At 54.2% G+C, this 15,279-nt stretch overlaps 1 protein-coding gene across 4 annotated transcripts in view; it reads left to right on the forward strand.

Annotated features, from left to right (window-relative positions):
• ATP2C1 (ATPase secretory pathway Ca2+ transporting 1) overlaps positions 1-15,279 on the forward strand; it is an 831,636-nt gene that overhangs the window by 165,739 nt on the left and 650,618 nt on the right. Inside the window, exon 1 of one of the 4 annotated variants that reach the window (XM_085630650.1) lies at positions 15,132-15,275. The exons of 2 other annotated variants lie outside the window; for them this stretch is intronic. The gene's annotated coding sequence lies outside the window, so the exon portion shown is untranslated. Of the gene's footprint in view, positions 1-15,131; positions 15,276-15,279 lie in introns of those variants that run through there. One more of the 4 variants, XM_085630653.1, reaches the window with a different exon arrangement.

A 15,279-nucleotide genomic window follows, 5' to 3' on the forward strand; every position in this document is an offset into this window, starting at 1 on the left:
CTGGTGGCATCCATTTTGTGATGCCAGGGCTCTTTCAGATTTCTGTCGTTTAAGTACAGTAGGTACATGTCATCCCTTCTAGAAGGGTGGGATCATACTCCCACACCAGTTACTGGTGTGGGGGTGTGATTCCAAGTTGTTTGATACCAAACACGACATGTTTTGATGCAGTCATTCCAAAGTTAGCATTTACCGCTAGGTTATAATGCACTTAAGAGTATATGGTTTAACCGCATCCACAAACAGCTACAGAGAATAGACTCTGCCAGCTGCAGAGGGGTCCTGCTCATGCAGAAGCACCCCCTCACATAGTAAACCAAGCACCCTGCCCTCAGGATTGATAGGGCCTGCTATAGGGGTGGCTGATAGGTTTATATGTGTGTGTATGGTGAGATATAGGAACCTATACCTCAGTGAGGAGTGCTAACACTACCTCACACAGGCTGCCTCCAGAAACTTTCAGACATCAATTAAAATGTCAAGATAACTGGGGTGATTAATAGTCTTCCTGGAAAGAGACCGGAGGTTTCCCTAGTGCAAGTTTTGAATCATCCTTATGTAGTGCAGAGGGTTAAAATGCCTGCTGCTAAGAACGTGTACCATACAGATAACGAATTGCATATAATGTAAATAGGTCAGTGGTTTACTGCTCCTGTAAGAGAGCTCCTTTTGTTACTTGTCATTTATAAGTCAAAATCCTAATACAGAACATTGAGCTATTAACTGTCATCCTAGAGCTGCATGCAAACTGCAAGGTTTTTGTTAGAGCTATATGTTTTCTTGCCCAGTCTTCCATCATCCTAATCTTGTGAAAAGGGTTCATTAGGTAGAAAACAATTCTTATTATGAAAGAGAACCCCTAACAATAATGTTATGTTTTAAATTCCGAATTTGTGCTTTTCCAGAATAAGGACTCAAACTATATTGCCTACTAGTATCGATGACATGTCACTCTTACACTACACCTTGTAGTCCTGTCTGATGTAACATTTCCTATACACTGATTTACACACATACGATTGTCTTTGTGCAATGTGTGTGTGGTGTAAAGTGCTGTTACACTTACACTGGTATGAGTGGTGCTATAATACTAAATGAATCTGAGAGACAGTGGTTATGGAGACTCGAGAGGCACTGTTAAAGGGTGCTAGTGAGGGAATCCATGGCAGAGGTGGTCATTGGGGGGGCGCCAACAGACATTGTCGCACGGAACGCCACCAGCGCTAAATCCGGCCCTGATTGCAAGCAAATAAATACAAACATGTGCCACATCTAGGTAAATATGGTGCATCACTCCGTATGAAGTTATCAAATAAGCTAATACGTTGCCCGTCCTGATGTTCAAAATGTATTTGCCGCCGACCGCGGCCCCCGCAGGGGGCCACTAAAGCGGTCGGCGCCCTAGTGCCATCGGGGCACCGGTCACCCCTCCCCACCCCCTCCCCAAGGGGGGGGGGGCGGGGACGCCGGCCGGTGTCCCCCTCCCCTCTCGCTTGCCCTGAGGTGACGCACAGGCGTGTCACTTCCGGGCCCCTGTGGGGAAGGGGAGGCTATTTAGCCTTCCCCCACCCTCCTGGCGACCTCTTTGTTCACCCGGGACGCCGCATCTAGGACGCTGAATCGCAGTTGTGTCGTCGTATTGGACGGTGAGTCTTGCTGCACCCTACTCCGGCCCTGTCCCTGGGCAGTACCAGGTCGACGGGGCCCTGTGGCATGGATTGTCACGGGCGGAGGAGGGGCAAGAGCCATAGTTTGCGGCGAACAGAGAGGGCTGCATTCTCCCGTGCCTGAATATGTATGTAAATACGGTACTCATGTACTGCGGTCCAATACCTCGGGTTGAGTCGCGCTGTGACTCTGGGCAAATCACTTACTCTCGATTTCGCTCTGGACTGCGGTCCAATACCTTCGGGTTGAGTCGCGCTCTGACTCTGGGCAAATCCTTATTCTCGAGTTCGCGCGGAGACTCTGGGCAAATCACTTGGTCTCCCCGTGCCCGAATGTGTATATAGATACGGTACTCATAGACGGCGATCCTATACCTTCGGGTCGAGCCGCGCTGGGACTCTGGGCAAATCACTTAATCTCCCCGTGCCCGAAGATGTATGTAAATATGGTGCGCATGTACCGCGCTCCAATGTTTTCAGATCGAGTCGCGCTCTGAATATGGGCAAATCACTGAATCTCGAGTTTGCGCTGTGACTCTGGGCAAATCACTTGGTCTCCCCGTGCCCAAATGTGTATATAGATACGGTACTCATGTACGGCGCTACAATACCTTTGGGTCGAGTCGCGCTGTGATTCTGGGCAAATCACTTAATCTCCCCGTGCCCGACGATGTAGGTAAATATGGTGCTCATGTACGGCGCTCCAATACCTTCGGGTCGAGTCGCGCTGTGACTTGGGGCAAAGATCTTAAACTCGAGTCCGCGCTGTGACTCTGGACAAATCACTTAATCGCCCCGTGCCCAAATACGTATGTAAATACGGTGCTCATGTATTGCGCTCCAATACCTTCGGGTCCAGTCGCGCGGTGACTCGGGGCAAATCACTTAATCTCGAGTTCACTCTGTGACGCTGGGCGGATCACTTAATTTCCCCGTGCCCGATTATGTATGTGAATACGGTGCTCATGTACTGCGCCCCAATACCTTCGGGTCGAGTTCGCGCTGTGACTTTGGGAATTCATTTAATCGCGAGTTCGCTCTGTGACGCTGGGCAGATCACTTAATTTCCCCGTGCCCGCTTATGTATGTAAATACGGTGCTCATGTACGGCGCTCCAATACCTCGAGTTCGCGCGGTGACTCTGGGAAATCAATCAATCTCCCCGTGCCCGATTATGTAGGTAAATACGGTGCTCATGTACTGCGGTCCAATACCTTCGGGTCGAGTTGGCGCTGTGACTCAGGGCAAATCACTTAATCTCCCCGTGCCCGAATAAGTAGGTATATGCGGTGCTCATTTACAGCGCTCCAATACCTTTGGTCGAGTTTGCACTATATGGAAAACGCAGCGCCTTGTGGATTTAGAAGGGGCGGCCATCTCGGATTACTTGTGGTGTCCACAGCGAGGGCAGGGGGCATCGGCAGTCGCAAATGTCATGGTGGGAGGCGCTGAGGTGATCACCGGGTGCTCGACTGAGGTCTCTAGCCTCCTGACTGGGGCCGAGGGGGCCGCTCGCGTGCCTCTGTTTTCACGTAGTGCTGGGGCGCACCGGGCGCCCTTCGGGGGAGCCTCGAGGTCACGCCCTGCGATTTGGGGAAAATCGCTTAGTCTCCCCGTGCCTGAATATGTAATGTAAATACTGTCCTCATGTACAGCCGCCGACTTTAGTGCAGGAAACCTGGGTTAGAGCCTCCAGGTCGCGTCCTGTGATCCCGGGCAAGTCACTTATCTCCGCGCGCCTGCATATGTAATATAGACACGGTATCTTATGTGCAGCCGTCGACTCTGGTGCAGGAAACCAGGTTTCGAGCCTCGAGGTTGCGCCCTGTGATCATGGGCAAATCACTTAATTTCCCCGTGCCTGAATAGATATTGTGAATTGGTGCTCAATGCGCAGCTGCTCACTTCGGTGCAGGAAACCAGGGTTCGAGCCTCGAGGTCGTGTCCTGTGATTCGGGGCAAATCACTTAATTTCCCCCCGTGCCTGAATATGGAATGTAAACGGAGTACGGGAGTCAGCGCTTGGACTGCCCTGTTCATTGTATGCTGTTGTTGTTTATTAATGGTGCCAGGGCGGTTGCCTAGGGGCTTTGTAAGCCGCGACTAGACATTTGCAAGGGGGGTGAAGGCACCCCCCTCCTGTTCGTGATTGTCCCGTGTCTCACAATGGTTTGTTTTACAGCAGCCCTGCTCGACGGATTAGAGTTGGACAAGGAGATCAAAGTGACCATTGAACGACAGCCAGGCAGCACGTCCATTGCATTTCTCCCTGTATTCATCGAGTAAGTACGGGCCGGTTGGGGGGGGGGCTGAGCTGTTTTCCCGGTCCAGGGAGCAAGGCGGCGAGAGCACCAAGGGAGGAGTATGGGGCTAAATGTTGTCTTTTCTCTCCTTCCAGGTTGGGAAGCACATGCCCCGAATAAGATGGATAGTCAGGGATCCCCACCGCTGTTTACAATGAGGTCCCAAGCCGAGGAAACCCAGACAGGCACCTCCGAGGACGCTCATATTGACGCTTTTCTAGACTTGGCCAGGACCAAGGGATTGGCTTGGGCCACCGAACTGTTGAGAACCAGCTACCCCGCCGACTCTGGGATTGCCAGTGAGGTCCCGCTTGTGGAATGGGAGCACAGCGAGGAAGCTGGCCCCTCTAGGTCCAAGAGGATACGTCTCCCCACAGTCAAGGATTTTCCGGCGGAGCAACCGCCGGCGAGGGGCAGAGCCGCTGCTCCCCCCAGGGCCGCACCCCCCTCCAGGCCCCCCTGGCCTTGTGCGCCGGACCGTCTCCGGCACCTTCCAGCTGCCCTAACCAGGTTGCATTTGCAACATCAGAAGACCTCGGTAAGCTCTCGGACACCTTGAGAAGCTTCATGGCGGAGGTCAGAACGGGCCTAATGCTGGTCAGGCCGCCCACGGGGGCAGTGCCCGCCGCCCCTGCACTACCTGGCAGTGCCACGGTGCCGGGGGCGTTTACACAAGTTTGGGGGGAGGGGGGCAGTCTGTCCAGCGCCGCCGGGACGACCGAGATGGGAGGACCGGCACCTGCCATCCCTCCGCCCGTGGGAGGTCTACACACTGCGGCGGGGGTCCCCCACCGACGACCACCCCCGCAACAGATATAGCGTCTGACCTAGCAGCAAGCATACTAAACCTACCCAAGGCGGTCCCACCGATGGGGCCCCCAGCGGCGCCTACCCCGGCGGTGGTGCCTAAGCCTTTAGTATCCACTGCACCTCTAGTATCTGGCTGCTGCTCCATGGGTTGGCAAGTTCCCCTGGTGGCCAAGGAGGGTATATGGCGTAGGGAGTTTATCGACATTTTCACCCTGCTCATGCACGGGGCTGAGGGGTGGATACTAGGAGGATGGGCACCAAGGAGGAAGGTGCGCTTCCAATCTTGGCCGGAGAAGAACATTGTCACTTGGGGCCAGGCATTCGCCATAATGGCAGCGGTTATAATGGAGAAATTCCCAGAGGAAGGGCCAGAGCTATTTCAGTATGCGAGTGTCATCACGGAGGAGGCCGCCAAGGGCGGGGGCATGGAATGGTACCGATACGATTGCGACTTTAGAAAGAAGAGGGCTATTTGTCCGGAACTAGAGTGGGATCAGCTGGAGGTCAGGTTATGGGTCATGCATATGGGTAAGCACGCGGTAGAAGCTACAACCAAACCAGGCACTCCCAACAGTGAGAAGAACAAAGAGACTAGGCAGGAAGGGAGGGCACAGGCTAGGAAACCCTTTCGAGGTGGCCGGGGGGGGGGGGGGGGAGGCGCAAGCCGGGTTTTAGAGCACAGTCCAACGTCACCGGCAGGCTGTTCAACGCAGGGTCATGTTCATGCAGCAAGGCGTGCCGGTTCGCCCATAATTGCAGCAAGTGTGGGGCTACCCATGCTGCGACCTCATGCTCCAAGCGTGACAGCCCGGGCCAACCCACTGCCAGACCGGACAAGTAAGCCGCGGCAGGCCCAGGCCCCCCCACCCCTCAGACCCCCTGTCTCCCCCCGGTATCCCATTGCGGACGCAACTACCAGTGTGTTGGCCCCTGCCCCGCACGACCGGAAAAAAGGCTCTTCACCCATCAGCATAGCCAACCTCCTTCCTATCCTCCATGGGTACCACAATAGCAAAGACTGTACCCTCATTGCGGAGGGCTTTGTAGAAGGTTTCCGCATTCCATACCAGGGCTCCCTCGTGAGCAGGGATGCGGAGAACCTCAAATCCGCAAGGGACCACCCGGAGATAGTACGGTCCAAGATAGCGAAGGAGGTTGCCCTGGGCAGGGTGACCGGCCCGTTTGCCAACCCTCCCCTGCCGCATTTTGTAATCTCCCCCCTGGGGGTGGTGCCAAAGAAAGAACCTGGGGCGTTTCGGCTGATACAGCACTTGTCGTACCCGGAGGGGGACTCAGTGAACTTTTGGCTAGATGAGGGGAGGTGTTCGGTGTCCTACTGCTCCCTAGACCTAGCGGTTGACATGATCAGGAGGGCAGGTAAGGGAGCGTGGTTGGCCAAGTCAGACATAGAGTCGGCATTCAGACTGCTGCCGGTACACCCAGATAGCCAACACCTCTTGGCCTTCAAGTGGGAGGACAAAGTGTTCTATGACAGATGTATGCCCTTGGGTTGCTCAGTGTCATGCGTGTACTTTGAGGCGTTCAGCTCCTTCCTCCAGTGGGCCCTAACGAACAGGTACGGGGTAGAGGGAGTGACCCACTACCTGGACGATTTCCTGTTCATCGGGGGAGCTGACACGCAGGAGTGCGCAAGAGCACTGCAGTGTTTCCAGGATTTGTCAAAACACTTGGGTGTGCCTTTAGCTCCGGGCAAGATGGAGGGTCCGGCGCAGGTCTTGGTATTCTTGGGCATCGAGTTGGACACAGTCATGGGTGAGTCCAGACTCCCTGCGGATAAGGTACAGACCCTGCGTCAGGATATTCACAGTTTGCTCGGTAGGGACAAGGCTACCCTAGGTGAAATCCAATGCTTGTTAGGAAAACTGAACTTTGCACCCAGGGTCATCCCCATGGGGAGGGTTTTCGCTCGAAGACTAGCAAGGGCCACAGCGGGGGTGAAAAAGAAGCACCAATGGGTCAAGCTAGGTTCAGGTTTAAAGCAGGACCTTGCCGTGTGGGACGACTTCCTTTCCTGGTTCAATGGAGCAGTGATATGGTGGCAACCATGGGTGGGCAGTCAGGAGCTGTGCTTATTTACGGATGCCTCTGGTAGGGAGGGCTTTGGGGCGATCCTTGGCGAGGACTGGTGTGCTCAGGAATGGCCCAACGTTTGACGCAGGCGCAAGATCACAAAAAATATCACGGTACTTGAGCTCTTCCCCATCGTAGTTGCTTTGCACCTATGGCCCGAGACGTTGTCGGACAGAAAGGTCCTATTCTGGTCTGACAACATGGCGGTCGTCCAGGCCATCAACGGTCAGACAGCCAGGTGCCGGTTGGTACTATGCCTGTTGAGGGAATTGGTTAGGGTCTGCCTGCGTGCCAATGTTGAGTTTAGGGCCAGGCACATTGAAGGTGTAAAAAATGTGGCAGCTGATGCTCTTTCTCGTTTTCAGTGGCTCCGCTTCAGGGAGGCCTGGCCACGGGCGAGAGCTCAGATGACCCCATTCCCGGAGCACCTTTGGAGGATCCTGCAGTGGGACAGCAGCAGAAATCGATGGGGGAGAGAGCACTGGCCCCAGGTACCAGGAAACGTTATGGTACACACTTGGCAACCTTTAGGGCGGTGTCCCTGGCGCTGGGCACTTCAGGGGCAACAATGGAGATCAAAGTCAGAGCATTTGTGGTATGGGCAAGGGAGCAGGGGAAAAGCCACTCTTGGGTTGGTAGCCATTTAGCGGCGGTGAGCCACGACACCAGGGTTGGGCAAGGGACGAGCCCAGGGTGCCGGACAACCGAGCCTCCATTGACTTTGACATACTGAGGGGCGTGCTTGAGGCGGTCACCTATTCACCATACGAGGCCACACTATTCTCTGCTGCCTTTTGCCTAGCATTTTTCGGCGCATTCCGCATCAGCGGGCTGGTGGCCAGGTCCAAGAACGACAGCTCGGGGGATGCTCTAGCCATCTCAGATGTGTCCGTCACCGACTCCTTGACCATCCGCCTCCGGAGGTCAAAGACCGATCAGGCGGGGCGGGGGATTGACGTGGTTCTCTGGCCCCTTGGCGACCCCAGGTTTGCCCAGTCCACTGGGTGAAGGCTCTCCTCGGGTGCCGCCCCCCCGCCCCGGGTTACTTGCTTGTACACAGGGGCCAGGCCCCAGTGACCAGATACCAGATAGAGCGAATGATTAGGGCCAGCTTGTCCAGGGCGAGTCTGGACCAGCCAGAAAAGAAATACTCCAGCCACTCTTTTAGGATTGGAGCAGCCACTGCGGCCCACCTAGCTGGTTTAGCGCCCGCTAAGGTGAAAAAAGTGGGGCGGTGGGAGTCGGACTGTTACAAACGGTATGTTCGCCCCTGAAGTAGTGGCCCCCCCCTTTGTTGGGTGTGCCGTGATTTGTAGTGGTTTTGTTATTATGTTGATAATCTACTGTTGATTAAATAACCATGAGTGTGAACCATGTCTCTTGTTTTACTAGGGCGACTGGTGTGGGTGATCGGGCATTCATTTATCTCCAGGGCGGCCCGATGGGCGCTGCACCAAAATTGGATGCGGCACTTTCCACAGACACATGTTGAGTGGATGGGTTTCCACGGCATGAGATGGTTTGAGCTCCGGAACAAGCTGGAGCAGAGGCTGGTCTCGCAGGGCTCCACTCTCCCCCACACTCTGGTGATTCACCTTGGGGGGAATGATCACCCTAGGAAGGAGGCTGTTGCTGCTAGCCATGAAAAGAGACCTGGGGGAGATATGCAAGCGCTTAGGGCAGTGCAAAGTTATCTGGTCAGAGATTATCCCACGCAGAACGTGGCGGGGGGCCAAATCAGAGGAGGCAGTAGAGCATTCTAGGAGACATATTAATGGGGCAATGCGGAAGTTCACGGATCAAAGAGGCTTAGGTTTTATACGCCATGAGATGATCAGGGGGAGCGTGAAGGGGTATTCCGATATAGATGGGGTGGACCTGTCCCAGGTGGGCATGGATTTATTTCTCCTAGACTTGAGCGAGGCGTTAGAGATGAGAGGTTGCAGGTAGAGCTAGATGTGGTGGGGGGCCCTGGCGGCGACGGTGTGCCGCCTCCAGGGCTGTGGCGGACTTACAGGGCGATCTGGAAGCAGGCCGGTACCAAGGGTACCTCTGCGCGGCACCATAGGGGGTGCCTGAGCCAAAACCGAGGAGCCTCAGGGGAGGGTCCCGGAAGCCGTGTCGGCGCCCCACTAGTCCTGCGGGCGGTTGTGGGCCTGAACAACCGGGGGGTTTACTATGCGACGCTCGCCCCGAGAGGGGGGGCGTGAGTAGAAGTTACCAATGGCACGTGATCCCAGAAAAGAATCACCTGGATGGCAGCAAAGGCGGGGTTCGCTCCCGCGCTGCCCGGCTCATCAGGCAGGCAGGCGGCCCAGTTGGTTGCCTGCCATTGGATCGCCCGTAAGATAACCCACCCATTACATATTGTAATATGTAATAAACCTGCAGCAAATTTTACCCAACTCTACAGTCTGTGTGTGTGTTATTTGGGTATGCATTCTGGGGGAGGGGGGACAGAAGGGTGCCCCTGGCTGTACTATGAAACTTCTGATGAGGGCCATTTGAACGCAGCACACCAGGCTAGTATGTTTCTATTCTGTAGCCCATGTCATCAGGTCGTTTATCTTTACAACAAACAAATGATGGACGGAATGCTGACAATGCAGACATTCTCCCCCAGTCAAGAGATCTGGGTTAAATCCATCGTTCTTTTGCCCACTACGCCACCCCAGTTTAGACATGGCCATATGCAAATCAGTCTTGACCCTGTGCCTCATGGTAACAGTCCAGCCCGAACTGCCAAGCCATGTCTTCCCTGGACCGGAATCAAGCATCCTAGGACCGGTTTCTGGCTATCAGCCGTCATCAGCCAGGATAGCTTGACTCCAGTGGCGTAGTGAGCACGGGTCCCACGTCTGGGAATACCCATCCCACTTAGGGCGAAAAGCTTTACAACAAACAAATGATGGACAGAATGCTGACAATGCAGACATTCTCCCCCAGTCAAGAGATCTGGGTTAAATCCATCGTTCTTTTGCCCACTACGCCACCCCAGTTTAGACATGGCCATATGCAAATCAGTCTTGACCCTGTGCCTCATGGGAACAGTCCAGCCCGAACTGCCAAGCCATGTCTTCCCTGGACCGGAATCAAGCATCCTAGGACCGGTTTCTGGCTATCAGCCGTCATCAGCCAGGATAGCTTGACTCCAGTGGCGTAGTGAGCACGGGTCCCACGTCTGGGAATACCCATCCCACTTAGGGCAAAAAGCTTTACAACAAACAAATGATGGACGGAATGCTGACAATGCAGACATTCTCCCCCAGTCAAGAGATCTGGGTTAAATCCATCGTTCTTTTGCCCACTACGCCACCCCAGTTTAGACATGGCCATATGCAAATCAGTCTTGACCCTGTGCCTCATGGGAACAGTCCAGCCCGAACTGCCAAGCCATGTCTTCCCTGGACCGGAATCAAGCATCCTAGGACCGGTTTCTGGCTATCAGCCGTCATCAGCCAGGATAGCTTGACTCCAGTGGCGTAGTGAGCACGGGTCCCACGTCTGGGAATACCCATCCCACTTAGGGCGAAAAGCTTTACAACAAACAAATGATGGACGGAATGCTGACAATGCAGGACAAATGATGTACGGAATGCGTGGTGGGCAAAAGAACGATGGATTTAACCCAGATCTCTTGACTGGGGGAGAATGTCTGCATTGTCAGCATTCCGTCCATCATTTGTTTGTTGTAACGCTTTTCGCCCTAAGTGGGATGGGTATTCCCAGACGTGGGACCTGTGCTCACTACGCCACTGGAGTCAAGCTATCCTGGCTGATGACGGCTGATAGCCAGAAACCGGTCCTAGGATGCTTGATTCCGGTCCAGGGAAGACATGGCTTGGCAGTTCGGGCTGGACTGTTCCCATGAGGCACAGGGTCAAGACTGATTTGCATATGGCCATGTCTGAACTGGGGTGGCGTGGTGGGCAAAAGAACGATGGATTTAACCCAGGTCTCTTGACTGGGGGAGAATGTCTGCATTGTCAGCATTCCGTCCATCATTTGTTTGTTGTAACGCTTTTCGCCCTAAGTGGGATGGGTATTCCCAGACGTGGGACCCGTGCTCACTACGCCACTGGAGTCAAGCTATCCTGGCTGATGACGGCTGATAGCCAGAAACCGGTCCTAGGATGCTTGATTCCGGTCCAGGGAAGACATGGCTTGGCAGTTCGGGCTGGACTGTTCCCATGAGGCACAGGGTCAAGACTGATTTGCATATGGCCATGTCTGAACTGGGGTGGCGTGGTGGGCAAAAGAACGATGGATTTAACCCAGATCTCTTGACTGGGGGAGAATGTCTGCATTGTCAGCATTCCGTCCATCATTTGTTTGTTGTAACGCTTTTCGCCCTAAGTGGGATGGGTATTCCCAGACGTGGGACCCGTGCTCACTACGCCACTGTAGTCAAGCTATCCTGGCTATTGACGGCTGATAGCCAGAAACCGGTCCTAGGATGCTTGATTCCGGTCCAGGGAAGACATGGCTTGGCAGTTCGGGCTGGACTGTTCCCATGAGGCACAGAGGCACAGGGTCAAGACTGATTTGCATATGGCCATGTCTGAACTGGGGTGGCGTGGTGGGCAAAAGAACGATGGATTTAACCCAGATCTCTTGACTGGGGGAGAATGTCTGCATTGTCAGCATTCCGTCCATCATTTGTTTGTTGTAACGCTTTTCGCCCTAAGTGGGATGGGTATTCCCAGACGTGGGACCCGTGCTCACTACGCCACTGGAGTCAAGCTATCCTGGCTGATGACGGCTGATAGCCAGAAACCGGTCCTAGGATGCTTGATTCCGGTCCAGGGAAGACATGGCTTGGCAGTTTGGGCTGGACTGTTCCCATGAGGCACAGGGTCAAGACTGATTTGCATATGGCCATGTCTGAACTGGGGTGGCGTGGTGGGCAAAAGAACGATGGATTTAACCCAGATCTCTTGACTGGGGGAGAATGTCTGCATTGTCAGCATTCCGTCCATCATTTGTTTGTTGTAACGCTTTTCGCCCTAAGTGGGATGGGTATTCCCAGACGTGGGACCCGTGCTCACTACGCCACTGGAGTCAAGCTATCCTGGCTGATGACGGCTGATAGCCAGAAACCGGTCCTAGGATGCTTGATTCCGGTCCAGGGAAGACATGGCTTGGCAGTTCGGGCTGGACTGTTCCCATGAGGCACAGGGTCAAGACTGATTTGCATATGGCCATGTCTGAACTGGGGTGGCGTGGTGGGCAAAAGAACGATGGATTTAACCCAGATCTCTTGACTGGGGGAGAATGTCTGCATTGTCAGCATTCCGTCCATCATTTGTTTGTTGTAACGCTTTTCGCCCTAAGTGGGATGGGTATTCCCAGACGTGGGACCCGTGCTCACTACGCCACTGGAGTCAAGCTATCCTGGCTGATCACGGCTGATAGCCAGAAACCGGTCCTAGGATGCTTGATTCCGGTCCAGGGAAGACATGGCTTGGCAGTTCGGGCTGGACTGTTCCCATGAGGCACAGGGTCAAGACTGATTTGCATATGGCCATGTCTGAACTGGGGTGGCGTGGTGGGCAAAAGAACGATGGATTTAACCCAGATCTCTTGACTGGGGGAGAATGTCTGCATTCCGTCCATCATTTGTTTGTTGTAACGCTTTTCGCCCTAAGTGGGATGGGTATTCCCAGACGTGGGACCCGTACTCACTACGCCACTGGAGTCAAGCTGTCCTGGCTGATGACGGCTGATAGCCAGAAACCGGTCCTAGGATGGTTGATTCCGGCCCAGGGAAGACATGGCTTGGCAGTTCGGGCTGGACTGTTCCCATGAGGCACAGGGTCAAGACTGATTTGCATATGGCCATATCTGCACTGGGGTGGCGTGGTGGGCAAAAGAACGATGGATTTAACCCAGATCTCTTGACTGGGGGAGAATGTCTGCATTGTCAGCATTCCGTCCATCATTTGTTTGTTGTAACGCTTTTCGCCCTAAGTGGGATGGGTATTCCCAGACGTGGGACCCGTGCTCACTACGCCACTGGAGTCAAGCTATCCTGGCTGATGACGGCTGATAGCCAGAAACCGGTCCTAGGATGCTTGATTCCGGTCCAGGGAAGACATGGCTTGGCAGTTCGGGCTGGACTGTTCCCATGAGGCACAGGGTCAAGACTGATTTGCATATGGCCATGTCTGAACTGGGGTGGCGTGGTGGGCAAAAGAACGATGGATTTAACCCAGATCTCTTGACTGGGGGAGAATGTCTGCATTCCGTCCATCATTTGTTTGTTGTAACGCTTTTCGCCCTAAGTGGGATGGGTATTCCCAGACGTGGGACCCGTACTCACTACGCCACTGGAGTCAAGCTGTCCTGGCTGATGACGGCTGATAGCCAGAAACCGGTCCTAGGATGGTTGATTCCGGCCCAGGGAAGACATGGCTTGGCAGTTCGGGCTGGACTGTTCCCATGAGGCACAGGGTCAAGACTGATTTGCATATGGCCATATCTGCACTGGGGTGGCGTGGTGGGCAAAAGAACGATGGATTTAACCCAGATCTCTTGACTGGGGGAGAATGTCTGCATTGTCAGCATTCCGTCCATCATTTGTTTGTTGTAACGCTTTTCGCCCTAAGTGGGATGGGTATTCCCAGACGTGGGACCCGTGCTCACTACGCCACTGGAGTCAAGCTATCCTGGCTGATGACGGCTGATAGCCAGAAACCGGTCCTAGGATGCTTGATTCCGGTCCAGGGAAGACATGGCTTGGCAGTTCGGGCTGGACTGTTCCCATGAGGCACAGGGTCAAGACTGATTTGCATATGGCCATGTCTGAACTGGGGTGGCGTGGTGGGCAAAAGAACGATGGATTTAACCCAGATCTCTTGACTGGGGGAGAATGTCTGCATTCCGTCCATCATTTGTTTGTTGTAACGCTTTTCGCCCTAAGTGGGATGGGTATTCCCAGACGTGGGACCCGTACTCACTACGCCACTGGAGTCAAGCTGTCCTGGCTGATGACGGCTGATAGCCAGAAACCGGTCCTAGGATGGTTGATTCCGGCCCAGGGAAGACATGGCTTGGCAGTTCGGGCTGGACTGTTCCCATGAGGCACAGGGTCAAGACTGATTTGCATATGGCCATATCTGCACTGGGGTGGCGTGGTGGGCAAAAGAACGATGGATTTAACCCAGATCTCTTGACTGGGGGAGAATGTCTGCATTGTCAGCATTCCGTCCATCATTTGTTTGTTGTAACGCTTTTCGCCCTAAGTGGGATGGGTATTCCCAGACGTGGGACCCGTGCTCACTACGCCACTGGAGTCAAGCTATCCTGGCTGATGACGGCTGATAGCCAGAAACCGGTCCTAGGATGCTTGATTCCGGTCCAGGGAAGACATGGCTTGGCAGTTCGGGCTGGACTGTTCCCATGAGGCACAGGGTCAAGACTGATTTGCATATGGCCATGTCTGAACTGGGGTGGCGTGGTGGGCAAAAGAACGATGGATTTAACCCAGATCTCTTGACTGGGGGAGAATGTCTGCATTGTCAGCATTCCGTCCATCATTTGTTTGTTGTAACGCTATCAGGTCGTTTATGGCAATCACTCCCGGAACTGCCAAATCACACAGTGCCGCCGTGTAACACGCTGTCATCATCTACCCACCCGGTGGACAGGTGGTGAGCGGCAATGTGAGCTGGAGGAAATTCTTACCAGCTCCTGCATGAGAGCTTTGAACTGCTTACCTCTTTAAGGATTTGACACTGCCCAAGAAATGACATAGATCTTAAATTGAACATTCACCACCACCAGACGTTTAACAAAACACAGATTTCTGACCGCGAAGGCCAGCAGGCGCGCAACACCCATTGGACTCAAAGGGCTTCAGCCCCCCCCGTCGTGTGCGGCAGCCCGGGATGAGACACCTTCCCGGGCAAAAAAGCAGCCGCAACCGAGCACTTCACAGGTTTTTAAACGACCATTTGCATGTTAATGAGGCCTTGCTGTTGTTTCACCCCTTCTAAGAGCCCCTGCAGCTCCACTCTGCCAATTGCATAAAGTTCAGCCCCCCCCGAAATTTTTGCTCAGCCCCCCCCGAAATTTGGCTCTAGTTGCGCCTCTGAAGGCCAGCGATAAGCACCAAAGCGCTGAGAAATTGTTGACGTGACGTGCTTGTCATGTGATGTGGTGTCGTTGCTAAGGACGCCGATTGAGGCGTTCCTATGAGTCTGAGGAAATGTACGTCAATTCTAGGGGAGGGGACAGCTGGAAGAGGGATTGTGACGTCACAATACCGGCCGCCTTGCGCCTGCGCGTTCGACCTGGTTTGGCTCTGCTGGTAAGGGGCGGAGCCTGTGGTCGCTGGTAGGGGTTTAGTCGTCAGTTGACGCTTGACAGGAGCACGCAGACCCCGGGAACCAGAAGCTTCCTCGTGA

The sequence above is a fragment of the Triturus cristatus genome, chromosome 10, assembly GCF_964204655.1.
Source record: "Triturus cristatus chromosome 10, aTriCri1.1, whole genome shotgun sequence".
Taxonomy (NCBI): Eukaryota; Metazoa; Chordata; class Amphibia; order Caudata; family Salamandridae; genus Triturus; species Triturus cristatus.